Source organism: Python bivittatus, unplaced genomic scaffold (assembly GCF_059951505.1).
Source record: "Python bivittatus isolate LINGU-HERP-01145 unplaced genomic scaffold, Pbiv_v1 ctg000020_np1212, whole genome shotgun sequence".
NCBI classification, from domain to species: domain Eukaryota; kingdom Metazoa; phylum Chordata; class Lepidosauria; order Squamata; family Pythonidae; genus Python; species Python bivittatus.
Genome location: NW_028277030.1, coordinates 115,519,773 through 115,547,188, shown reverse-complemented (window position 1 = coordinate 115,547,188; position 27,416 = coordinate 115,519,773). Strand labels below are relative to the sequence as shown.

Genomic DNA, 27,416 nt, shown 5'->3' with positions numbered 1-27,416 from the left:
TGCTTTCGCGCTTCCGACTCCGCCCTCCCCTGGCAGCCGGGGCTTCCCCTCCAGCGGCAGTTGCGGAGGGCCAGAAGGGTCTGGGGGCGAGGCGAGCCTGCAGCGGGGTGGCTGGCGGCTGTGGCGGCACCCTCAGTTTGGTACGCCTGCGGCCCGGCGCATGTGGAGTCGGAAGTCGCCGAGTAACAGGGAGGCTTGACTCCAAGTAAGGCTGCCCTGGAGCCTGGGCGGTTTTTTGACCGTATCGTGTCTCGGGGTAAGGTGTTAGTTCAGTGGCTTTTCTCGGGAATAACAACATCCCAGTAAACTCAGGACTGACTTCTGATTCTTAGCGGAGAGTTGTCACCTGCAATTAGAGAAAGACTTATTCGAGAGGAGCCCCATTTAATTTAATGGGGAATTGCCAGCTAGAATGGATTTGGGATTGGAGTTTACCATTCACCGATATCTTGATTCGGCAGAAAACTATACCAGCATAAACCTTGCTGTCCGAACTGCCAAATCTTAATTCTGCTTAGTCTGTTGCAAGTCACTGCCAAATTGTGTTTGTTTCTTATTTATATATATACAGACATTTATATACTGACCTACTTGTGTAGTGGCCTAGATTATTTGTCTTCAGCCCATGTTAGGCAAAAGAAGGGGTTGAATCTTCCAGTTTTGTAGCCTTGCTTCTTAAGCATGTCACTAGTCAACATTTGCCAATCGTGACTGCAGCAGGAGCTGGGGGGGCCAACACTTGGATTCTGTCAAGGGTCTTTATGTATCCCCCTCCCATACCCCCATTTTATCCAACACAGGCTTAACAAAGTGTGTAACTTCTAGAGTTCCAGAGAGCAGTTCTTAGGCCTGTCATTTCACTGTCACACTTCTATATCCGTGTGCAAAGCCAGCAAAAACAATTGAGGAAGTACATATAACAATACGACTTGTACAATCCAGCTCCGTAGCACAGATCTGCTCAAGTGATGGCACAGCAGCTGCCTTCATATCTGCTCAAGTATATTCAAAAGTTACATGAAGCTTCCTTTAGATTGAGTTTTCTTTGCAATAGCACAAAAGCAAGACAATGATTAAAGTATCTCCACCCAGCATCTGACAGAAGCACCGGTGTCTCTCTGAACACATCCACTGCTGCTTTTCTAATGTCCTGGGCAGCAAAGTATTACAGATTTTACATATCATAAGGCTGCTGCTGCTGCTGCTGCTGCTGCTGCTGCTGCTGCTGCTGCTGAACATACTGGATTAAAGGGGAAAGCACCTTAATACAATACAATGTACCATAATACCAGTACAACTGAGAATGATTGTCTCACAGATTGGAGCCAAGATAAATGCAACTTCAGGGGGACAAGGGGGAAGTTGCAGTTGACAGTGCCTGTGCCATGATTTAAGTGCAAGTGCTAGCCTAAATTTGATAAGAACCAGTGTAGCATACTGGTTGAGGTATTCAATCTGAATCTGGGAAATCCAGATTGTAATTTTTGTACCATTCTTACTCTCAGAAAAACCCAGCTGTTAAGGTTAAAAAAAAAAAAAGGCAAGAGAACAGATAATCTAACATATAGTCTGGTCCTGGAATAATTATGGTCCTACAAATGGTTGGATGAACAATTGTTTTCTGAAAGGTAACAATGTGGGGACCAGTGAAACTTTCGTTGGGAGAGTTTTGTAAGGTTCAAATCCTCACTAAAACATGGAAACTCATTAATGACAGGGTCAGTTACTGTTTTCTCAGCTCAATCTACTTTGCAAAGTCATCGTTGAGATAAAATTAAAGGAGATCTCACTTTGAACTCTCAGAGAAGAGGCAGTACATTCAAAACTACAGCATTAAAACAATAATAAAAGCAGGTGCAAACATCTAATTTAAAATACAGGATTACACTAGTTGTACAGCCAACTGCAAAAATGAGTCTGCTAATATGTTATTTGGTAGCCCATACTGATATACTGTATATATTTAAATGAGATGGGGATCTGTTTAGTAGCCAAAAGCCTGCAGTGAATGTTTTTGAAGGGGGCAATGACTATAGTTAGATTGAGCGAAAATTTTCTGTTTTCCCTTATGGGTGGCTTTGGACTGTGTGTTTTGTATTGACAGGTATTTTAGGGTTACATTTCAATGATTGTGTGTCTTCTGCCTCAAAAAGGCAGAAAACCATGTTACTGCTTTTCAGTCATTTAGGTTAGGGAGACTATGGGGCCTCCAATTTTCATCCAATCCCAGATTTAAATGGTGCCAATGTTTGCCTCTTTGCAGAGTGTTAGGGTACTTTGCAAGGAGCTTGAGAACAGGTTTCTCGTTGAAATATGCAAAATTACTAAATCTGCTTCAAGGGCCAGATCTGAACCTCTGTAAATAATCTAATCAACAGTTGTTCAGTCCAATTCAGAAAAACAGAAATTCACTTCCCTTAGTCTAATATACAAAAAACTGAAAAGCTGTAACTTTTGCTTTTAACCATAATTTTTTGAAATTTTCAGGGAAATTAGTTCTAGTAATAAATTAATATTAATAATATTAATAAAACATGATGAAACATATTTGAACTATTCTTCCTTTAAATTCTTATTTTGAAAGTGTCCATACCATTTTTAGTTTTCACCAGAATGGAATGGGAATTTCTAGGAAAACTGTAAGGTAGAAAATAATAAGGGGACAAAGTGTGCCAGAATTCATAGAATTTGGAACAGAGGTTTCAAATTTGCATAACTTTAATATTTGATTTTTTAAAAAAGAAAGATGCCTATAATTTTGTAATGAAATTTAAAATGGACAGACCCTTTCTGGTGAGCAATATCTATTCCAAATATCAGATGCATTGGTAGGTTGTAGGAAAGGAAGGGTGTTTGTAAGAAATTATAGTGTTCCTTCTAAATGCAGAAGAGCTGATTGTCAGAAATTAGAGCAAAAGTAAAAACAGATTAAAATCACAGTTTAATGACAGATTTTGCATTAGAAAAGTTTTGATTACCATGGTTCTCCTGAGTAAAATAGGATCTATTCCAGATTACCTGATCTGCCCCAGAGTCTTTGTCTTAAATTTTAGATCCAGGAACTTACAATCTAAAAAATAGAGAAATAGATAAAATATGTGATTATTTCAATTACATACAAATAACACACTTGTTAATCTAGATATCATTCAAAGTAGAATACTAAATTTCTTTTTAACAACTCTATCTTGGTTATAATTAGAAATGTTACTGAGATCACTGTAGTATAGAAATTCCTTGCATGTCAGTACATTCTAGGAAATACTCCATGACATTTTATGGATTCTTGAAAATTGTTTCTTGAACATGATTTCCAGAATTTGTTATGTGTTGCAGTATAATTATACAGTTGGGATTTTATGATGGACAGCAGTGTAGTTATAAAGTAGACACATTTACAGATGAATGTTCATAGCTATTAATCAATTTTTTTTCTGCACAGTCAAAATGCGCTTCGTGCTTTTGGGTGTTTCTGGCTGGAAATTCTGGGTGCAGTAGACCAACTCACCTGAAGGGTACCCAGTTGGGAAAGCTGCTATAGAGGAATAGTCCTAATGTTGCCATCTTCCTTTTAGGAAAAAAAAAAAAATAATTAGACTACATCACTTCTTGTGACCTTCATTCCTCATCTCACTCCTCTACTCTCAGCATTTAAAAGGGCTTCTGCTCTCTGAAATAATTCTGCTTATTATCTCTTGCTGCGTTTGGAACTGCTTCTAAAAATTCCTCTGTGAAGGAACATACCGTATGTACATTGCTGGCCCTCATAAAATCTCTACTGTACAATTACCACAGAACAAATTCTGGAAAGCATTTTCAAGAAACCATTTTCAAGAATCCATAAAATGTCATGGAACATTTCCTAGAAGCCACTGACATGCAAGAAGTCTTTTTTTTAAATTCACCATTTCCAGGAAACATTTGAATTATCTCCTTACTGCCTGCATATCAGATTGCATATCAGATTGTGACTGTGCCAGTAGCTCTATAAGTTCATTGTGTCTGTTTTATACTGTTCACTCCTTCAGTTCAGAGGCATCAAGTATTCTTTATAAAGCACCAGGTAGACAGATGATTGTAGATATATTAATACACAAACACACACATCCTAGTGTATGCATATTTCAACACAGAGAGAAAAGTGCCCATCAACAGTAGCATACCGGATGTTACTGATACAAGTGATACATTCCTGTAATACTTCGAAAGCAAAAATTTATATAAGCGTATAAGAGAGGAAGATCAAATATATACAAATCCTACCAAAGTAACTTAAAAGCATTATCAACAATCATAAATGATACAAAAACAAACTATTTTAATAGTAGCAGCTACAGTACCACTGCTCCTGGAAGCTTTCCCACAGATGCCAGTGTGAGAGAGATCAGTGGAAAATTCTTGTGGTGTGTCTTTGTCTACCTTGCTTTTTTTCAGGGATTTATCTTGTTAGACTGTTTTTACTGTCAGTAATAAGAGAAAGCTCCAAAAAGGGTGGTTGCTGGTTTGGGGAGCAACAATAATCTTTACCAAAGTGGGTTTTAAAAAAAGTTATATGAGGGAACATTCAGAAAAGCAATCCTCTACCTGATTTTTAAAGTGGTATAGTCCTGAAAGTATTCTACTGTCTCAAAAAATGTATGAAGATCAGTTTAAAAGATCTTCAGGAGTCTTACTGAGTGCGAATCTACATAGCCTACACTGTGTTAACAAGTATCCTGGGAAATTAAATGAAACAGAACTGAACTCAAACTTGCCCAGGGAAGATATTAGACAGAATGTAATAGTGGAGTCCTTGGCGTTCTCTGAGCTTGGTTCTTTTCTTGCAAATGTTTCATTACCCAGCTAGGTAACATCTTCAGTGCTGTCAGTATGTAATAGTGATGCAGCTGTTTTGTGATGGTTAGCTTTTTTCCTAGTAAAACCATGGTAAGTCTGCCAGCATCAGACTGCTACCTCACAAGAACATTCTCCAATGTTTCTAGTTAATGTAGCAGGTATCTAGGAGTTTTGCAAGGAAATAAACTGCATATTGTTCATATGACAATATGAACAACATGACATATGACAAATAATGCAGAACTCTTAGTTCTGGTCAGCCTCCGTGATATTTCTCCTATTAACAAATACTCTTTGCCAGTGGAAGCTGTGATTTAAAAAAACACTTAAGAAATTTATATTTCTTTCTTCCAATAGCGGAGTTATAAAAGCAGCAGGCTGATGAAATTAATGGAACACATTGCTGTACTAGTAAAATGTGTTTTCAGATAGCAAGTACTGCAGAAATCCTGACTCTGGGCAACTCAGGAAATTAAGTAAAGAAGCCATCTGTGTCAGCAAAAGATTTTGGCAGAGTTAACTGAATGAGACCATTTTCTTCATGGAAGTATCAATATACTGTAGCTCTGTGACATGATGAGTACAGACTGCCGTAAGTGACTACTACCCCCACTGAATTTCTGCATCATTTAATTTCTGAAGCAATGCAGCCTTGAGGAAATGTGTGAGGCCCATTGGCCATTTAGCCCAAAACCCATTCAGTGGAGGTTATTTATTCAGTTTATATGGCCACCCATCTTGCAATAGTGACTCTACTGATAAAATATAAAAACTCAAAATAAACAAAAATATAATATCTAGAGCAAGAGAGAGCTCCTCATTGCCTTTCAGAAAAGGAAGGATGGGAAGTAGGAAAAAGCATAAAATAAGAGCTCATTGTCCTTTTCAAAGAAAGAGCAATGCATAAGCCTCCTTGGTGCCAGTTTCTGGTTGGTCTGCTGGTTATGTTTCTCTTATCATGTGGGCTCAGAAGGTCCATCTGCCTCAAACAGCCATTCCTAGAGTTCTTTGCTTCTGCAATTAAATGCAAATGCTATACAGCTCCCATCTGGTATTTTACTGGAATCTTTTCCTCTTGAGCAGGAATAAAACATGAAATGTGAAATAATTTTATTGCGGTCATTAACCAGCACAAGGGAATTGGTATTCAAGTATCCAAACTAAATTGACAATATGAGGATAATTAGGAAAGGTACATACAAACAAACAAAAGACAACATTAAATCAAAATATGCTAAGGGGCTTGCTCAGGCTACACATATGCAACAAGGAGAAAAGAGAGTAAAATTAGCAATCTGGGTAATATAGACTTTGAAATAGCAATAAAACCTACATTGGCAATTTCCCCCTAAATATTGCAAAAGAATCCTGCAACAAAATGATTGCTCTGTCCAGGATTCCAGACATTGCAAACTTTGACATTCTCCCTCCAGCTTCTATTGTTCCACTCCCCCCCCCCATAATGAAATTGCCTTTCTATGTCTGCTGAGTATCTTAGTGGGCCATTATTGAAAAGAGGATCCTTATTAAAGGATTCTTTTTTCCCTATTTCTGTACTTTTGCAAACCATAGAGTATGTGCCTCCTTTGCATAGTAGCAGTAGGAAAATTTAAATTGTTCTTAGTATATCCTAGTAGGGCTCAAAATAAAATATTTGTGTCAGGGAAAGAGGGTTTCCATTGGGGACTTTCAATATCTTCCTACTCACACAGCAGGCTACTCAGAGAAAGGGAGTGCAAAGCAAGTGAAAAAGAAGGCTGTCATTACAGTTGTGTTCCTTTTCCTCTATCCTTTTTTCTGTCTACAGTCTCCTGTCCTTTTCCCCATATTTTTGGGAGGATTTTGAAGTTCTCAACAGTCAATCAGCATTCTGTGACCACTAGACAGGCTCCATCTTCATAAAGCTGTTTGAGATTTCTCCATTTAGGTGCTGCTGTTGTTACTGCAAACTTTGGGATAACCCTGCATCTGCCATATAACCCTCTTGTATGAATGTTGTTGCCTGGCTATATAACTAATGGAACCTAGAGAAAATGGCCACCATTAAAATATGAACCAATTTCCAAGCCTTTGGGACTGAAGCTATACTGTATATCAATTTCCTGAATGAACCATGCTCTCCCAAAGAAGGTACCATATTTTTCCGACTATAAGAAGATACTTTTTTCTAAAATCCTTACCCTAAAAACTGAAGGGCGTCTTATTCAAGGAAGTCAGCTGAGAATCGCGCGGTTGCAAAACTGCCCATGCTTTGTCTCTGCAGACAGGCTTCCTCCTATTGCTAGCCTCCAATCACGAGTGAAATAGCTTGTCTCCCAAACAGACTTCCTCCAATCACGAGCCTGATGTAACTGACATCAGCTGATGCTGAACAAACCAATTAGAGGAAGGCTGATTGCAGAGACAAGCTATCTGCAGTTTCCCTCGTGCTTGAATGTAATCAGTTATGCAAAAGAGCCTGGAAATAGAGCTGCAGAGAGACGGTTTGGATCTCCTCCCACCGAGTGTATCAGGTAAATGTTAACTAATTACTAAATAAAAATGTGTTCTGCACTATCTTTAAAATATTGATTTTTTGGGTTGGAAAAGTGGGGGTCGTCTTGTACATGGGGGCGTCTTATTATCGGAAAAATACGGTACATCTCATTTCATTTCAGCTTGTCTTTTAAATGAGGATACTGCTTTGTGAACACCGTTGATACAGGGAATTATTATGTTGTAGAACTCTGCAATCTGGTCTTCTCCAAGATGGCATTCTAAAATTCCCACCAATATGTTTCCTGGAGATAAGGGAGGAAATGTCTTTTCTAAGTCAGCATGATAACCAAATTAGCTTTGAAAGCATGGAAAATGTTTAGCCATCATAATATGCATAATGTATTCTTAAACTTCTCACCTAGGTTTTACAATCTCTTTAAATATTGTCAGTACCTCATGGGAAGCATACTCATTTTTCTTCCTTCATTTATCATAACTGCAACTTCATGTCAAAGGACTGTGGCTATTCCATGTAAATATTTCAACCACTTCCCTGCTTTATCAAGAGTAAATGTACATTTAAGGGTAATTTATAGCCATAATCCCAGAAGGAGTTCATATAAATTTCCCAAGCAAAAAGTTTACAAATTATACATTTGAGCATTTCAAACATTCTCTCTAGCAATAAATGGATACATTCACAGAGATATTTCTTTCATAGCAGGACTGGACAAGACAATTTTTGCACCTTACCTGAAGCATTTACCTTACCAGCTAACCCTGTTCCCTTGTAATGAAAGCATGTCAGGCTACTTGCAGCCAAGGTAATAACCAAGGAAAAGTATGGGGAGTGCTTGCTTCTTAGCTTGGTATTAACAATCAAGAAACTCAGTTACTTTTGAGAATGTAGGCTGGCTTAGGTGCATGGGTGGCTGACCTCATCTGTTTTTAGCAGGGGAACATCTATTTGAAGACCTAAAGGGCACTGGAAAGCTCCCAAGCAGCTGAGCAAAGGAGGAAACAAGCAGGAGATATACCTAAGGGACAATATGGCTTGGGGTAATGATCCAAAATTTAGTGTACAGTTTTGAGCCCACAGTAAGTCCTCATGTAGAAAAGTTTGCTTCACGCTGCTTCGCACTTTCTAATTTTAGCTCTTTTTTTTTTTTACTTCAACTACTTAAAAGTATTTTAACGAGAAAGCAATTCATCTTGATTACTACATTGATCAAGGGACCAATAGACACTGGGAGGCATGGGTGAAGCCTTTCCTCCTAGAAAATACATCATAGCTAGGCTTCATCCATTGTCCAGAGAAAAAGTAGTTGCTTCCCAACCACCATTTAAAAGTATTTTGTAAGTAAAGGCTCTTCCATGCAACACTTCTTTCAACACAGTAACTGTGTTACTGTGCATGTTTCCATGTAACTGGCAGAAAAATATACTGGCATAGTTTGCACTGTCCTGCAGTGCCCTCCATCTTCACTTAAGAAGGTGATAGTCTTCCCACTCATCAAGAAGCCATCATTGGAGCCCACATATTGGATAATTTACCAGCAGTCTACAACCTTCCCTTTCAGGGGAAGATTGTTAACAAGGTGGCCAGCTTTCAGCTTCAGAGAACTGTGGAAGAAGTGGATTATCTGGACCCCTCTCAGTTGAGTTGAAGGCCTGGACACAGTATTGAAATGGCCTTCATCGCATTATTGTGAGATTAGGATGTGGGTAGTGCATGGATCCTGGCCTTTCTTGATCTCTTGGTGGACTGGCTCAAAGGATTGGGAGTGGAAGACACAATCCGGTGGTTCTCCTTCATCCTCCATGATCAGTTCCAGTTGGAGTTGATGGGGGGATAAGTCCAGCCATCAGCCCAGGTTTCATGGGGTACCTTAAGGCTTGATTCCCTCGTTCCTGTTTAATGAAGCCACTGAATGAGATCATCCTTCAGCATCTCAACCATGGCTTTTTAAGTGATGCCACTGAAATACTGTCTCAGTGACCGAAGGCTGTGTGTTAAATCCTTTGAAGCTGGCAAACTGTCAGCCCTGTGAGGTAGGTAAGGGCAAAAAACAGGCAGAGCAGGGATTCCAGGAATACTATTTCTTGTAGGATAGAATAACAGGTTCTTGAAAGCCACTTCTGGGGAAGCTATGGCAGATTGAAGACAGCTCTGTGGAGAGTGGAGCTGATGGCCACGGTGGAAAGAGGAGCTGGTGAATGGATCGGCTACTTGGAACTTCTCTCCAGATCAAGGAGAGGACTAGGATCACCCACAAGTTTGCTCCATACAGAGGCTCCCCGCAAAGAGATCATAAAGTAGCCGTCTCCAGTGGATTTTAGAGCTCTGGGAGCTGGGGGGGGGATCATTTTGTCTAAGCTGTGGTTTGACACCTTCGAAAGGACACTGGGTTCACCCACTTCCTCTTTCAGTCACCTTAGGAAATTGCTTGTTATTGACTTTTTGGATGTTAAGAACCTTCAGAAAGGCAACTTTCACTACACCAGGAGAGTTTCCTTCTGTCCTTAATGAAAGAAGTTTCATGTAAGTTTATGTGATGGAATGGAATTATGAAGGCCAAGCTCAGGGAGATAAGCATTTTCTTAGCTCTCCAGAACCACATGAGAGGAACAAAAGGATGAGACTAACACCTCCCTGAGGAATTCACACTGTTGTGGCTGGAGGACTTTGGGAACTGGGGTTTTAGTCTGGGAAGATTCTTGCTAGAGGTTGTAGCTAATAAACATAGCTGGACTGAATTTGCATGGTCTCTTGGAGTTCCTTGGGCTAGGCCTGACAGTTTAAGGATTAAAAAGAAAAAAAAATTTTTTTTGAAAAACAGCAAAAGGAAGACTAGAATGTTGATTTTGGAAAGTTAAGGGGCCAAATTGATTTGAAAGAATGCTGCCTTTGGGCTGTTTAAAATTTTATAAAAATATATATGAAGATTTTGAAATTAACTGTAAGAAATCCTCCCATGGGAAAGGTTTGTTGATTGGAAGATAAACATATGATAAGAGAGGGCTTTGAAGATTGTCTAGAGGGAACCAGAGAGAACTAAAGATTACAATTGAAGGAGAAGAGACCTATTAATACAATGGAGCAATATTATTTGATTATGGAAGAAATCAAGGATACTTGGAAACAATGTACCCAGAAGTTACTCTTAAGACTGTCTGCCACTATAAAAATGGATTTAATTGAGGCTACAGAAGAGGAACAGATTTTACTGGACAAAATAGAGACTGAGGCTGATCTGAATGTGGATCTGAAAATGGATTTAAAAATGCCAGACTACAAGAGTGATATAGAAAAAGATGCCATACTGGATTTACAAATGAAACCAGCTGATATCTTAATAATTAAAGGGGATATATAAATAATAAATCAGAAGAGTGACTTATAAATTTTTTATCTTGGACTTACAAAAGAGACATGTTAAACTAGTGAAGGAGTTTCTGAGAGGAGACAAAGAGAAAATGATAAGAAATCAACTTGTGGGACAATATTTGAAGGGATTAAAAATCAAGCTTTTTAAAAGTAAACAGAAGGAATATAAAGTGAATTTATTTGACCAGGGTTAAAATATACATGTTGTGGTTTCTGGTAGCTCTTAATGGAACTTTTTTTTTTTAACCAGGACTGAATGAGGAGGCTTTAAAGATTTGTTTAGGGATAACAGATAAGAAAGATATGGGGAGAGATTTCTTTTGCCTTATTTTTTTTGGAGAAAGTGATAAGTTGGAATATAAAATGAATTTAATTAAAATTTGTGTGTGTGTGTTATTTCTGGTAGCTCTTAATGGACTTTTGCTGATTAGGACTGAATGACAATTTGTTTATTGATAAGAGATAAGTTATGAGAAGAAAAGGTTTTTTTATTGAAATATTAGAGAAGGTGTTAAGTTACTGAAGTTGTTTATGCTTGTCTGGAGGGAAGAGGGAGTCATTTCTTTATATACCTTTTTTATTATTTTCTTTGCCTTTTTATTTTTTTTTTCTACACCTTTTCTTTTGTCTTTTTATATATATTTTTAGTTTGTATCAGTCTTGTATCTTTGCATTTGTAAACTTTAATAAAATTATTATTTTAAAAAAAGTCTATCAGAGTTTCTCTCTGCCCCTTCTTATAACAAAGAAAACCAAGACAGAGTTATTTTGAGGTTCTTTCTCATGATTTCCTCTTTCTCAGGTGTGAGAAATCTTTTCTGAAAGTCTCCCCCTTACTACTTCCCCATTCCCAAGACCTGGTCTAGGTTCCTTCACACCACAACTCTCAAAATTGCTCCTCCCTCATGTGCATGAAGACAGACCAGGGAATGTATGAAGAGCAATGGACATAGAATCACTCCCCACCCCCTTGCCTGCAGATGCAACTGGCAGCTTGCCAAGGTCAACAAACAAACCTGGCAGAGAAGAGCTAGAAAATATCCCCTTCCCTCCTGTTGTATGGCAACTACCACTGGAGGTTTCAAGATGGCATGAAACAGAGTCTCCATCTTGTGAGTCATTGTCAATACTGGTGCCAGCTCATGAGAATGGGGCTTGTATGGGAATTTCAGATGGAACTGGTAGACAAGTTGTGCATGGACATCCTTCTCTGATTGCCTGCAAATGCAATGATCTCTCCAATTCAATGTTGCCCTTCCAGTAAATGAGATATTCTAAATGTCCTCTCCCATGTCTAAAATTCAGAATATGTTACACCTTGTATTCCTTTTTTCCATCCAATAGAAGAGAATATGTGTAGCTCAGGGTTGAATTGTGGAGTCCTTCAGGTTCTCTGAGCTTGATTGTTTTCTTGCAAACGTTTCGTTACCTGGCTAGGTAACATCTTCAGTGCTAGAATGGAATGGGGTTTGCTCTCTGTTTATATGCAGCGGCATATAACAGTGACAGTGTTGGTGGGGGTGGGGGTTTGGTTTTGTTTTTTCCTCTGGTAGTTCTTCGATTACGGTATTGTTTACTACTTGAGTGTATGTCTGGTGATAATCTTGGTGTTAACCTCTGCTTATCTGGGTGATGATTGCTGGTGAGGAGATGTTCTGGTCTTTTGCTTCCTTTTTATTGTCTCTTGAATAGTGTGTAGATGTTGTTTATCTCTATGTGCCTGTTGATGGCTGCCTTGTCAAAATACCAAGCTTCCAGGAATTCCCTCGCATTTTTGGATTTAGCTTGGTCTAAGATGCTGACAGTTTCCCAGTTGAAACTATGGTTAGGTCTCTCCATGTGTTAACTGGGAAACTGTCAGCATCTTAGAGCAGACATACAATCAAGCAGTAAACAATACCCTAATCAAGGAACTAACAGGAAAAAACAAAACCCACACCCCCATCAACACTGGCAGGCATGCCACTGTATATAAACAGACAGCAAACCCCATTCCATTCTAGCACTGAAGATGTTACCCAGGTGGGTAACGAAATGTTTGCAAGAAAACAACCAAGCTCAAAGAACCCCAAGGACTCCACAGTTTTTTCTATCCACCAGAACCCAGGGGGAAGAACAGGGATTGTCGTTACTGTTCCACTCTTCAAATCATTTTGGCTAAAAGTGGAATAAAAATAAAATCTTAATTACTGTTTTGGTCAGCTTTCGCAATTATTTATGCATTACATTTAAAATTGTATAGATTCCCATAGAGATGGATTTAGAATAGTAAGTCCAACCCTCTGCTCGATGCAGGAATTCACATTGAAGTATTCCTGACAGATGGCTATCTAGCCTCCACTTGGACACATCCATTGAATACCACCTCTTTATATAATTGGTTCCACTGTTGTATGTCCTATACCACTATGTCTGGAGGCTGTCAGGGTCTGGAGGAGACCAAACAGACTGAAACTGAACCCAAGCAACATGGAGTTGCATCAGGGTTTTCTGTCAACCCCAGTGTTGTCTCAGTGGAGAAGTACTATCCTGAAGAAGCAGATCTGTGATTTGGGGTTCTCCTAGACTTAAAATTTACTGCTAGTTGAGCAAGTGGAGGCCGTGGCCAGGGAGGCCTTTGCCCAACTTTGGCTGATACATCAGTTACAGCCATATTTGGAGTAGGAGGTTCTTGCCACAATAACTCACGCTATCACCAACACACATCTGGACCACTGCAGTGTGCTCTGCATGGAGTTGCCTTGAAGATTGCCCCCAAACCTGCAGTTGGTACAAAATGCAGTTGCCATTTGTTAACTGGTTCCTTGAACTGAGAATACTTTATACCTGTGCTTCAGGCCCAAAATTGGGTTCTGATAGACATGTGGGTACAATTCAGAGTTTTAGTTTTGACCTATAAAGCCAATAACAATCAACCTCGATGATACAGTTATCCTGGGAAAAGCTGCTAGTTCTACATTACCTCCATGAAGTGAGAAGGTCTGGGTCCTACATGATTGAACAGTTCAAGTTAAATAAATACAGTAAATACCTGCTCAATTCTGTATTTGATTCTTATTTTAAGGTAATTATCTGCACTTTTCATCCTAAACTTCAACAAATTTCAACTCATGGATCAGAATCCCATAATGCCTCTATTCAAGGGTGTGTTCTTTGTGAATACTCAGTCTGTTGCGGTGTATTCTATTCAAATTTAAGACAATAGCTCCAGTACTTTATCCTATGTTCTTATTTAGATATTATGTTAAAACAATAAGCCTTTCAGATAGCTGATGCTGCACTTAATATTTTATTAGTAAAGCAGAATAAGAAGTCATCTTTAATTCTCCTAAATTGTTTACTTGCCTGTATATGCAAATAAAATTGAGGAACTCTGAAACTGATTCTCAGTTTATTGTCACTAGGAATATATATCATAATATACAACAATATTAGGAGTACTGTATTGTATAGGAGTGGGACATAGTATATTGGGTTATTGTTATTATTGATTGAATATGCAAGCCTTAATCTTGAGCATTCTCAGCTGTTACTGTATTACTTTGGCCTGCCCTATATGTTGTAATTCTTGCAAAGTCTTTGGATCTTTTTTCTAGCAATTTCAGTAGAGCAGAAAAAGCTGTTTCTGACCAGTGTCTTTTGTTTGATCAGGGTTACAATATCCTCAGTCTGTAACCCTTTACCCTCCCCCACTCTAATCTGCTGTCTATTGTTTGAAATGGTCTGTGTTGTGTGCTGGCAACAGTGAAAGAGCACGATTACATTTCTTTCCTCATTGCTCTATGTAAGATACTCTTTTTACTGTTTACTTATTATATAAGAATGCTTCAATCTATTAAGTAAACTTTCAGTTAAACTTTTAACCAGATATTGCTTCATTATAACTTGAAAAGAGTAACACAAAAAGAAATTAAAATTGCAGGAACAGGAGTCCTGCCAGATCAGAACAAAAAAAATCTAATCCATCACTATGTTATTACATCCAGAAGCCTCTGAAACCCATATGCAGGTCAGGAGTGCGATAGTAGCTTCCCATCTTTGTTTCCAGCAACTGCCATTAAGAGAAATGCTACAGCATTGTTTCTCAACCTTGGCGGCTTTCAGAGGTGTGGACTTCAACTCCCAGAATTCCCCAGCCAGGCACATATTATGCAGACAGTAGCTCCATGATGCAGCACATATTCTGCATGTAAGTGCTTCAGAGATCAATCTGATATCCACTGAAAAAAAATAAGATTAAACAGGCTGAGGAAGGCCACTTCCTGAGGACTTTGCTGCCAGTTAGAATAAAGTAGACAATTCCAGGACTAGGGAACAGATAATCTGATTTGATATAAAGTTGCTTTTTCTGTCAGGAACAAGCTCCATGTGTTATTATTAATGATGTACAGTACTGTAGTTTGTGCACTGAATCCAATAAGGTGTATCCATTAAACCCCTAGGCAGAAGCATGGCTTCTGTAAATTCAATAGGGAACCTCACATGGATTTGTTGTTGTTTAGTCGTTAAGTCGTGTCCGACTCTTCGTGACCCCATGAACCATATTGCGCCAGGCCTTCCTGTCCTTCACTGCCTCCCTGAGTTTGCTCAGTTTCATGCTCATTGCTTCAGTGATGCTATCTAACCATCTCATCCTCTGCCGTCCTCTTCTCCTTTTGCCTTCAATCTTTCCCATCATCAGGGTCTTCTCCAAAGAGATCTCTCTTCGCATTAGGTGACCAAAATATCTGAACTTGAGCTTCATTATCGATCCTTCCAATGAGCAATCAGGGTTGATTTCCTTTAAGATTGACTGGTTTGACCTCCTAGCAGTCCAGGGGACTCTCAAGAGTCTTCTCCAGCACCACAGTTCAAAGGCATCAATTCTTCGGCGCTCGGCCTTTTTTATGGTCCAGCTCTCACAGCCATACATTACTACTGGAAAAACCATAGCTTTGACTATGCGGATCTTTGTCGGCAAGGTGACGTCTCTGCTTTTTAATATGCTATCTAGGCTTGCCATAGCTTTCCTCCCAAGGAGCAAGCGTCTTTTAATTTCATGGCTGCAGTCTCCGTCTGCGGTGATCTTGGAGCCCAAATAAATGAAGTCTGTTACTGCTTCCATTTCTACCCCTTCTATTGGCCAGGAATTGATGGGTCCAGATGCCATGATCTTACTTTTTTTAATGTTGAGTTTCAAGCCAGCTTTTGCACTCTCCTCTTTCACCCTCATCAAGAGGCTCTTTAGTTCTTCTTCACTTTCTGCCATTAGGGTGGTATCGTCCGCATATCTGAGGTTGTTGATGATTCTCCCTGCAATCTTAATTCCGGCTTGTGATTCTTCCAGCCTGGCATTTCTCATGATGTACTCTGCATATAGGTTAAATAAGCAGGGTGACAGTATACAGCCTTGTCGTACACCTTTCCCTATTTGGAACCAATCGGTTGTTCCATGACCGGTTCTAACTGTTGCTTCTTGGCCCGCATACAGATTTCTCAGGAGACAGGTAAGGTGGTCTGGTACTCCCATCTCTTTAAGAATTTGCCACAGTTTGTTGTGATCCACACAATCGAAAGCTTTTGCATAGTCAATGAAGCAGAAGTAGATATTTTTCTGGAACTCTCGTGCTTTCTCCATGATCCAGCGAATGTTGGCGATTTGATCTCTAGTTCCTCTGCCTCTTCGAAACCCAGCTTGTACATCCGGTAGTTCTCGGTTCATGTATTGCTGAAGCCTAGCTTGTAGGATTTTGAGCATAACCTTGCTAGCATGTGAAATGAGTGCAATTGTGCGATAGTTTGAGCATTCTTTGGCGTTGCCCTTCTTTGGAATTGGAACATAAACTGACCTTTTCCAATCCCGTGGCCACTGTTGCGTTTTCCAAACTTGCTGGCATATTGAGTGCAGCACTTTAACAGCATCATCTTTTAGTATTTTAAATAACTCAGCTGGAATACTGTCATCTCCACTAGCTTTGTTGTTAGCAATGCTTCCTAAGGCCCACTTGACTTCACTCTCTAGGATGTCTGGCTCAAGGTCAGTGATCACACCAGCGTGGACATCAGGGACATTAAGATCTTTCTTGTATAGTTCTTCTGTGTATTCTTGCTACCTCTTCTTAATCTCTTCTGCTTCTGTTAGATCCCTGCCTTTTTTGTCCTTTATCATGCCCATCTTTGCACTAAACGTTCCTTTCATATCTCCAGTTTTCTTGTAGAGATCTCTAGTCTTCCCCATTCTATTGTTTTCCTCAATTTCTTTGCATTGTTCATTTAAGAAGGCCTTCTTATCTCTCCTTGCTATTCTCTGGAAATCTACATTCAGTTGCTTATATCTTTCCCTTTCACCCTTGCTTTTCGCATTCCTTCTTTCCACAGCTATTTGTAAAGCCTCATCAGACAGCCATTTTGCTTTCTTGCATTTCTTTTTCTTTGGGATGGTTTTAGTTGCTGCCTCCTGTACAATGTAGAGGCCATATTTAAACAGTTCATTTTCTTTTCCTTCAGCGGCCATTAGGCCTGAACAAAATGGTGTTTCTATTAATATAAAGGTGGGAAAATGCTAATATATTTCAGTTCAATAATAAACTTCCCCAGAATGATAAAAAAAATACTTCCTAATCTATATTAAATACTTTAAACTTAAAAATTATATTTTTAAAATCCCACAGTGCTGCAGTATACTTATCATAAGCCGTGTACTACATGGAGGGACACCTTCTCATCTCTAGTTTGGTGCTGAGGTGATACCGTTAGCTGCATCTGCATCTGAGGAGAATACAGGTAGTCCTCAGGTTACAATGGCAATTGGGACCAGGATTGCTGTTGCTAAGTGATGCAGTCATAAAGTGCAATGTCACGTGGCAACATAGCTTAGTGATGGCAATCCTGGCAGTCCTGCTTGCCATTGTAACCCTAGATGCATGGGAAGCATTGGGAGTTCCAAATAGGGAGTTGGGGGTGCTGTAGGGGGGTGCCATTGAGGAGGCTGAGGAAAGGCTTGGGAGGCTTGGCACAAGCTGCATGTGAGTTGGGGAAGGCCAAGGGAGAGCTTGGGAAGCATAGTGGAGGCTGTGCCTGGACAGTGAGGGTGTTGCGGGTGGGAGCAACTTACCACAGTGACTTGTGACCTTCCCTGCTGACTTCCCCATGACTTTGTTTGTGGGAAGCCAGCAGGGAAGATTGCAAATGACAGTCACGTAACTGCCAGGGTGCTGCAATGGCCGGAACTTCGAGGACTGGTTGTATGTCCATTTTTTCAGCGCTGCCGTCACTGAACAATCACTGAACAAATGGATGTAAGCTGAGGGCTTCCTGTAATAAAAATGGACCATCATACAGATTTATTTTAAGGATTGCTGAAAAAATAGTTTGAAGTATTTGAAATATTAGCGTTCTGAAAATTGTATCATTCCAAGAATAGAATATTTCATTATCCTCTGGACCATATGTGAAACACTACAAACCCCTTTCCAGTTCAGTTCCAGATGATTTATTTTCCTGTAGATGCTGGATCATCCCCTGAACGGTACATTTTACACAGCCCTATGAAATATGTTTTATCATTACTGCACTGTTTATTTTGGGCTGAGGGCTATACTTGGTTTTGGTGTGTTGAGATCCAACAACTAAAAAATGAATGGAACTAGGACACAAATTTGATTTGATTTAAATACAATAAAGTTACTCCCCATATATTTAATCATTTCTAAGGGTGTACAGAGCCTCCTGCCCCATCCAATACAGAGACCCAGATTGGAGCTCCAGAATTGACCCAATCTGATGCAGATCACTTGGATGACCAGAATCAGCATGAGATGTGGAAAAAGAGAGTTCCATTCTTTATAGTTTGGCACTGAAAAAGATAAATGGTATACATTTTAGTTTTTTTCAACAGCAATTTGCAGTCAAGCCAGAATCTTATGAAGGGATTAAGTGTGTTAGATTTCATGGAAACCAGTCCAGTATAGTCAAGCTATTGTTCTTTAAAATAATGTTTAAGTGTCCATAATGTTATTGTTTGGGAACAAACTATGATGACATTTTCAGCAATAGGTCCTATGTCAAATTTCAGACAGTTACATTGAGATGAATAATGCTGAACACTGAGGAATAATTGTTGAGTATTAAAGGGGAAATATAAGGGAATAACCCATCTGTCTGTAACATAATCATTTGCTCTAGACCATGTCAGCTGGTTAATGCATCTCACAATTTCAACACACCAATGTTCAGGATGAATGACTGGATGAAAGAGAAAAACAAATAATGGAACTAGGGATCTCATCCAAACCTTTCCCCCAGGATCTCTATAACTGAGTCAAAATGCTAGGAAATGACCAAAACTGTCCTAGTCACAGCGATCAGTTTTATTTGAAAGCAAACTTGTAGATCACCAGATCAAATAATTCCTCCCTTTTCAATCGTGGAATTTTATATAAGCAACAAAAGACACTTTGTGCTCCTTCATGCCACAAAAGCTATGGAGAAACAGACAAGGATGGAGTTTCACGGAGGCCCAACATCTGGATGAACCCAGTTCAGTACTGTTTGCTCCAGACTTGAAATAAATAAAAATATGTTCTGTTCGCCTTGCAGTCCAGGCTTCACCCAAAGATGATGCACATTCTTAATATTTCCTGTTTTCTTTTAAAATTTGGCAACAACTTCTAGAAAGCGCTGTGGGCCACATCTAAAAATTGGGGGAGGGGGGCATGAGCATATGACCTTGTAAAGTAGTGCCACATAAGTGCCCTATGTAAAACATTTTTTATTTTCATATTTGTATCCTACCAGGATATCCACAAGTGTATATGGGCATCTCCTCTCATTTTCATCTTCCCAACAACTCTGTGTAGGTTGAAGAAATAAAATTGACTGGACCTATGTCTTTTAGTAAGCTTTGTGATTAAATGAGGAAGTGAACCTTGGTTTCCCCAGAACTAGCCTAACTTCTTAACCACAAAACCAAATACAGCTATTTTGTAAAAAAAAAAATTGCCATCAAAGAGATAGCCAGTCCATTAGAACCATTATCTTCAATGCAATGCTTTGGGCCCTCTATTGGTTGCCAGTAGGTTTCTGAGTGCAGTTCAAAGTGTTGGTTTTGACCTAGGGAGCTTGGCACCCAGGTACCTGCAGGACTGCTTTCTCTTGCCTGAATCAGTATGTTCTGCCTGGAGAAGCTCCTAGTTATAACCTACTTCTGTGAAATAAGGGGAATGGAGGCCAGGAGGCACTATTTGTCACTTGTTCTCCTGGCCCTGTGGAATAGTTTTCCCTTAGAATGAAACCTTGCTACATCTCTTTTCTCAGAAGCATCTGGAGACAGAGCTTTTCCAGACAGTGTTTGGTGGGTGGTTTGTCATTGCCATCTTTATTGTATTCTATTTTGTCGTTACTGTTAGGAGAAGTATTATCATTGTGACACAGACTGTTGCTTGATCCATTTACTTTTTAAATTTACATTCTTAACATGGATGTTTTAAACTTTAACTGTATATTATGAATGTTCTATTGTTGGCTGTTCCTGTAAACTGCTGTGAGTCTGTGATTAATTTGGCAGCATACAAATGGAATAAATAAATACATTTACTTCAAAACATCATCACCCAGAAGTTTTGGTGCTATCAGGGGGCAGGATTTTGGACCCAAAGTGCAGGAGAGCCAGAGATGCAGGAGGGGCAGTATACAATACAATACAATACTTTGAAGTAGATGAAGTAACAGAAGGAGAATCTCTTTAAGATTCTGAAGCCCAGAATCTAGAATTAACCTGCTGCAGCAGTGCTCATAAGTATTTTTGTTCACAAGTTGCTTATAAAAACCTAGAATAAAACCTCAGACTCAAAACATATATGGCAATTATATTCCTGTGAAGCAGAATTATTGGGGCAGGAAGAAGGAAGAACCTTTGGGTGCTTTAAAAATTGTTTACATTAGAACAACCAGCCTCCAGGGAATTGTGTTCTGGTATCTTTCATCTCTTTCTCAATTCTACAAAACATCAGTTGCATGTTTTTACAGCAAATGATTATTTTTTAAAAAAAAAGAGGGGTGGAGCCAAGCTGAGAGACAAGTTTGGCTTTTAATTTTTTGGCTGTAGGGTGAGAAATGTTCCTTTCAACATCTTATATTTGAAAGGCACATCCCATTGTTAATCAAGGCTTTGATATTTACAACCATGGAAATCAGCTTGTCACCAGTCCTTAAAACAGTATGAATTCCCAGTAGATGGAATTTCACAATAAGTGAAAAAGAAGAGAGTAAACTCATATTAACCAACGTGAATACTGTCTTCTGTCAAGATCAGTCAGTAATTTAGCCAGATTCCCAAGTCTTTCCATCTGATTGCATGGCTTTTATCCCTTAAAAAGAAAGCCAGTATCTTCTCCATAAGCCTGAGTCATAATTGTCAGGATTCAAACTTTGAAGTTGGGACTTAAGGCCAAAGATGGCAAAATCAATCTATTTCTGACTTGCAATGACAACACATCGGAGAGACCAGAAACTACTGCTGAAAGTACTGCAGTTCAAGCTATCCCTCCTGGAAAGACAAATGCTGGGTGAGGTTTGTTGGTTGGTTTTTTAGATTTTTTTTTAATCCTGCCTTTATTATTTTTATAAATAACTCAAGGCGGCAAACATACCTAACCTTCCTCCTCCTATTTTCCCCACAACAACCCTGTGGTTGCTGAAGTTATAGCTTTTCTACTGTCATCTTCCTTTCCTCCAAGAAGATACAGAGATATCTCCACCTCTTGTGTTATAGTTGCTTCTGAATATAATTGGGATATTTTGAATGATTTGTACCTTGTAATTGGATGTACTTTCATTTTCTAATCCAGGACTACAAAAGATACAGCCTGGGGCCAGATGCATCCCACCAGCATCACTTTTGTGGCAGTCAGAACCCATAAAGTGTATGGGGCAAAATAATTAGTTTTTTTTTAATGGGAAGTTTAATTGGCACCCCCCCCCCCCCAAGAAAAAAAAACCCCACAGATCTTGCTCCTGTCCACTTTGGGAGTAACTTTTGACATACTACACAAACCCTGGACCACTTCTCCATCATGGATCAGTAATATTTCTTGGAAGAGTGGGACAGAAATCAATGGAACATATACATGATAGAAATAGGAACACATCTGGAAAAGGAAGAAACCAGCATCAGCCAAGAGTCCTCTCCACATCTCCATGCTTCATCATGCTGGCTCCAAATGCCAGGCTTGACTTTATGCTATGATTAAGCTAACTAGATTCTGGATGGCTCCTGGTTTCAGAGGTGGCTTTGGTAGAAAGACCAGATACCTTGAGACTTCCCAGCAGAGAAACAAGAGTACAGAAAGCTTTTCTGTGGCTGGTTCCCTCCCTACAGAATGCATTCTTCCCCTAAAGCCCTCAGGAAACAAATCAGCTACACCTTATCTGAGAATTGTGCTGTGTCCTTGAGGCAACCTTGCATGGGTTTATATTCCAGCCTCTGAATTTGCTAACAACAGATCAAAGTATCTTGCTGCTCCTGCTAAATAAGATTATTTTTCTTCCTTCCAATTGATGACTGCCTATCCAATAGGAAAATACAGAAATACTGGCACCATCTCCTAAGTGGCATCCACTGGAGCCTGCTATATAAAGCAGGAAGAGCTCCCTGTCTCTTTGTGTGTCTAAGAAAATTATAGCTGTCCCCACTTAAGAGCTTCTGAAGTAGCTGAGCCAAATCTGTTCAGCAGGCAGGAGAGTGAAGAAAAGATGGCACTGCTTCCTTTTATCTTCTCCACACAGAGGCAAGCTTAGTTTTGAGTGTAGAGCATGACAGACAGCTGTGAAATAAATGCTAAATGGAAATTACAGCCACTGGGAAGTTTAAAAAAATACTGCCACATCTTAATTCTCTTTCCAATTTTTACTAAAGTTCAGTTTGTTTTCCTTTTCCATTTTATTTTTAAAACCAGCAGGAACAATGCATACATTATGAACACATTTCTCCAGACTAATCATTTGTGGCTGTTTTATTCTAATGTACACACTTTTTACAAGCTATTCTCCTGACATAATGTGTTATGAAAGGTTATTTAATATGCAGTTTTACTGTGGCCTTTTCTCTAATACTGTATAGCTCCTGAAATCAAGTTAAGTGTGGGTGAAAGATTATTTAATGCAAAATGCATGTTTTCTGGGTTCAAATACACACAGTGATAGAATTTTAAAGATTAATCTTCAACTGAAACCAAAACTTTTCTTGCTGTGACTAATGGACAGATAACTGAAAAAGATGTATGGGCAATTGTTTTTGTACATGGTAACTGCAGCGAGATTATTATACACACAAAGATGGAAAGACTCTGAAATATCCACAATGAAAGAATGGTTGGTGAAGATAACAGAATTTGCAGAGATGACAAAATTGACTAGTTTAATTAGAGAAAAGAAATATCTATGTTTATTGCTGACTGGAAACCCTTTATGGACTTTTGCGGAAAACAGAAAAAAATGAACTTGCGATTTATGGGTTTAATGATTTGATAGGGTAAAATATGGAAAGAAGGGAACGATGAGGTAGTCTTAGAAAGATAAATGCATTTATAACTGCTGTAAAGACTGGAAGCCACTTCTTTATATCTTTTTTTCTTTGTCTTTTTCTTTCATTTCTATTCACTTATCACTTTACTTTCTTTTTTCTTTAAATTTGTATTGTTTTTATCTTGTAAAAAACTTCTCTAATAAAAATTAATTTAAAAAAAACACGAAATATATGTTTTCATTTCCATTATGTTCTCCCATTCCTATCTTAACAGTTCCTGTTTAATAGCATCAACTACTAATCTGGAGCTTTTAAACTACCAGGCTTGACTCTAGCATATTTACATTCCATTAATACAAGGTTGTTCATTTTTTTCCATAAAAATGGATTTTATGGATTTTTTTCCATAAAATGAACACATAAATGCCCTTTATAAGTACATATATAGTGTCCTAAATATTGCTTCTTAGATGTGGTTAAATAATGTTAATATTTTTAGTTTCTAATTCTGAAAAGCAACCTCAGTTGCTGCAGAGATCAATAGAAGCACCCACAATCAAAGTAATCTTGTGATCATGAATGTTTGAAAAAAAGCCTATGTGACATCTTAAATACTAATCTAACAACACCCTAAATAATCTGTTTCTGATCTGAAACACATCATTTTGAACAGAGGAGTTTCTGAGGCTACTTACTGAAATTCAACTTACCAAGGCTGAATAGAGATTCAGTTTATAATATCCAAGATACGTTTACTAATGTTCAGAGGAGGAAAGGATGAATCAGTTTCAGCTTTGCTATGCTCCTCTTTTCTCAAATGTAAATTTGTTTTAATGGAGTCTGTCCAAAATTTTGTATATTTATTTGTATACACATACACAGAGCACACATTTTATCTCACTTTTGTCCATGTACACATTTTTCCAATGTTTTCCTAAATCGAATCCAGTTTGTGGTTTAAGATATATATTAATGCCAATGTCCTTAATAGAGACATTTTTATATATATCTTTTTGAACTATGAGTTCTCTTGTACAATTTAGAAGGGAGCTGATTTTGCTATGAAATTGCATTCTACTTTGCATATATATTCTGAAAAGATATTTGTGGTATGTTTGAATAAGGTATATTTGAATAAAGACTTGGACAAACCAAATTCTTCCTCTATCCCCACTTCAAAAACAGGTGAAAGGGGAGTGGCAGGTCTGTGTATCAGCCCTATCTCAAAAGCCCTGGCCTTGGGCCTTCCACTTCTACCTGCATGCATTGAGAGGTATGTTTAATCTAATATACTTATTATCTCCCTTTGGAACCTCAGACTAAAAGTGTGAAGGCCAAGGAGTTGGGTATATAGCCCTGCTGCTGTCTTTGCAGTAAACAGCTTAAGGAGGCTTGTGCAACCATAAATTACTATTTTAAATGGTCATGGCAAGGCTTATTTTCCATAGATTTCAATATATTTGACTTACCACACGATGTAGACTTTTTGCATTTCATGTCATTCGACTCTACAGTTTACATTTTTCTCTCAGGATTCCATATGTTTATTTATCTGCCAACTAAGGATTACATTTTATTCTTTTGACCAAGTATACTATTGTTCACAAAAGCTTATATCCATATTGATTTTTAAGCTTTAACTTCAGACAAGACTTTTCTTGATTAGCTGCCCAGCTTAAAATACAGATGTGAGGGGTGGTGTGAGTAACCCAGACTCATTAGTTCCCATTTGTAACTTTCTCTTTCCCTTCAAGTATTGCTTCATATTTTTTGCCATTACAGGTAACATCTACTATCAACTTTTGACTGATAGTGCTAATCTAGAGCTGAGCATATGGAAGAACCCCGGGACCCTTGCTTGTTCCTGGTGTGAAAAATTAACAAAACAATCCCTCTGGAAATTGTGAATAGATTTTTGTCAAACAGCTGTATTCTAAAATTAAATGTAAATGGTGATTTTTCAAAATAAAAGCAAAGATGTTGGAAATGAAATAAATACCCAAATACCTCAACCTGTTTTGCTGTGGAAAACAGTAAATATCTGGCAGTCAGTTAAAAAAAAAAAGTAATATCTTACCTAAATTCTAAAGACAACAAAAGGATGCCTTCTGTTATCTACTGCGGTGGTCAGCTGTGCTCTGAAAGTTCAGAGGATATTCAATCTATTGAGCATGACAAGATCAATACTTTTTATCTCCTTTGTCCTGTCTGCTTTGTGAAATATAAACACTCATAGATTTCCACTACAGCTAGAAATCTTTCCTTACTAAAGATATGCTGCAAATAATTGTTTAGCCTTGACCATGTCAGCTTTTTGTATCCTTGTGCCTTCCAGATGTTTTAGTGTATAGTATCATCAGCACCAATGATCAAGGTTAGGTGCCAGCTTGGAGAAAGGCATTCATGATATTGGCAGTATCTCAAAATCAAATCCAAAATAGCTTGCTGCAGATATACCGGAAAACTATGATATCAAGCACTATAGTATTGAATGAAGTAGGGAACTAAAAGGTCAATGGATTCTTGCAGCAAGGAGTCAATTGGAGCTTATTTTATGCATTATCCATTTCTTGAGTCCCGGCCAGGCCTTTGGTAGGCCTTTAGCCAAAGCCTTCATTAAGGGAAGCTGCTTGCTGGACTGTTCTTCTGGCCATTTTCTGCCCGTCTCACTTTTTTTGCTCCCTGGCCTGGTTTCTGCTTTGTAATGAACTGTGACCTTTGGTATGGCCTGTGTCTTACAAACTTCACCCATTGCCCATCTCTGCTTCAAATCATCTGCATCCTTCTTAACATGCATGACCTAGAACAACACCATTGTTGTGCATTGCTTACAGATCATTATTTCAGTCAAAAGTTGAATGATTTATGTGACTAGTCTGAAGAAAGCTCGCATACTTTTTAACTTACATAATAAAGGCAGTTCACAAGAAGTAAGCATGGTGGTGTACCAAAATCATGCTTAACTGCTGTTTAAGTGGCTGCCTATATGGTGGATCAAAAATTGTATGAAAAGTGTCCATAATATTTGTCCATAATACAGATTTTGTTAAACATATTCCTTCATCTTTGTAATTCCTTTCCTTCTGCTAGCTTCAAACTTCCCCTTATGTGTGCAAAATCTTGATTTTGAATATTCTGTACATGGAATGATTGATCTTATGGAAGTGACCTGAGGCATAAAAAGAAGTGCATTTTGAAAGAAACAGGACAAGCCATGTGAATAGAATGACTTTGGTGCTCTTTCAATTGGCTGTGCTATATTTTTTTCCATACAAAATCATATTGCCTGTAATTTTCCATATCAACTTACCTTTTATTTAAACGAATTCAGCTTGACTTTTTGGCTGAAATAAAATGAGAAAGAATATGTAAGTATATGAGTCAGGAGAGGGAAAATCACATGCCTCTATTTAGTAGTCTATTGCTCATTAAATGATTATAAAGACAGTTTATCCTCTTTTAAGTTCATTTCAGTTGGAGAATTTGAATTGCCACTGGAATGACTGTGGTAACAAAGGAAATTCTACCAGCATTCAATTGCCTAATCAAAAAGAGAAACAAATAATTTCAAGACTTCTGCTGGCTTGGCTTGGCTTGGCTTTTGTGGCAATTCTAGTTTCTTTGCATCACTTCCAGAACATTCAGAGATCCAACAGGGGGGAAAAGTCACACTGATTGGCTGAGGTTTGATCAAATATGAGGTATCTACCAGTGCAGCTAACTTTTTACAGATGATTTGCTTTACATTAAAATGAGAGATTCATATAAATAGGCCTGTTCAAGAACTAGAAGCAGCTGCAGATAGTTTGAAAACAATTTGGTTGCATTGTGAATGATTTCCCTACAGAGCTATCAGATATATACATGGCATATATGTAGGCACATGGAAAAGGAGTATGTCTCATTTGCTGCCTGTTTCTACAGTGGGAGCGATAGCTAATAAGTGCATAAGAAACCCAGAATCAGATTTAATATTCAGAAAAAACTACACATAGAATTTGTAATTTGTCAAACATTACAATTCACAGTATGGATTATTTTACTAAATTCAGATCAATTAATTAAGCTTTTATGCTGCTCCAGTCAGATAACTTACAAGATTTCAATATAATATTAAGTTTAAAAACATACAGTACAAACACATACACCAGGACATTTCCCATACATACAGTGGGGCAAAAAAGTATTTAGTCAGCCACCAATTGTGCAAGT

At 38.5% G+C, this 27,416-nt stretch overlaps 1 long non-coding RNA gene across 1 annotated transcript; it reads left to right on the top strand.

Annotated features, from left to right (window-relative positions):
* Positions 1–7: 7 nt before the first annotated feature.
* Positions 8–27,416, top strand: LOC148217158 (uncharacterized). The gene is made up of 3 exons (XR_015797354.1): positions 8–256; positions 24,390–24,477; positions 24,987–27,416. It is a non-coding gene; the product is annotated as an uncharacterized LOC148217158 (long non-coding RNA).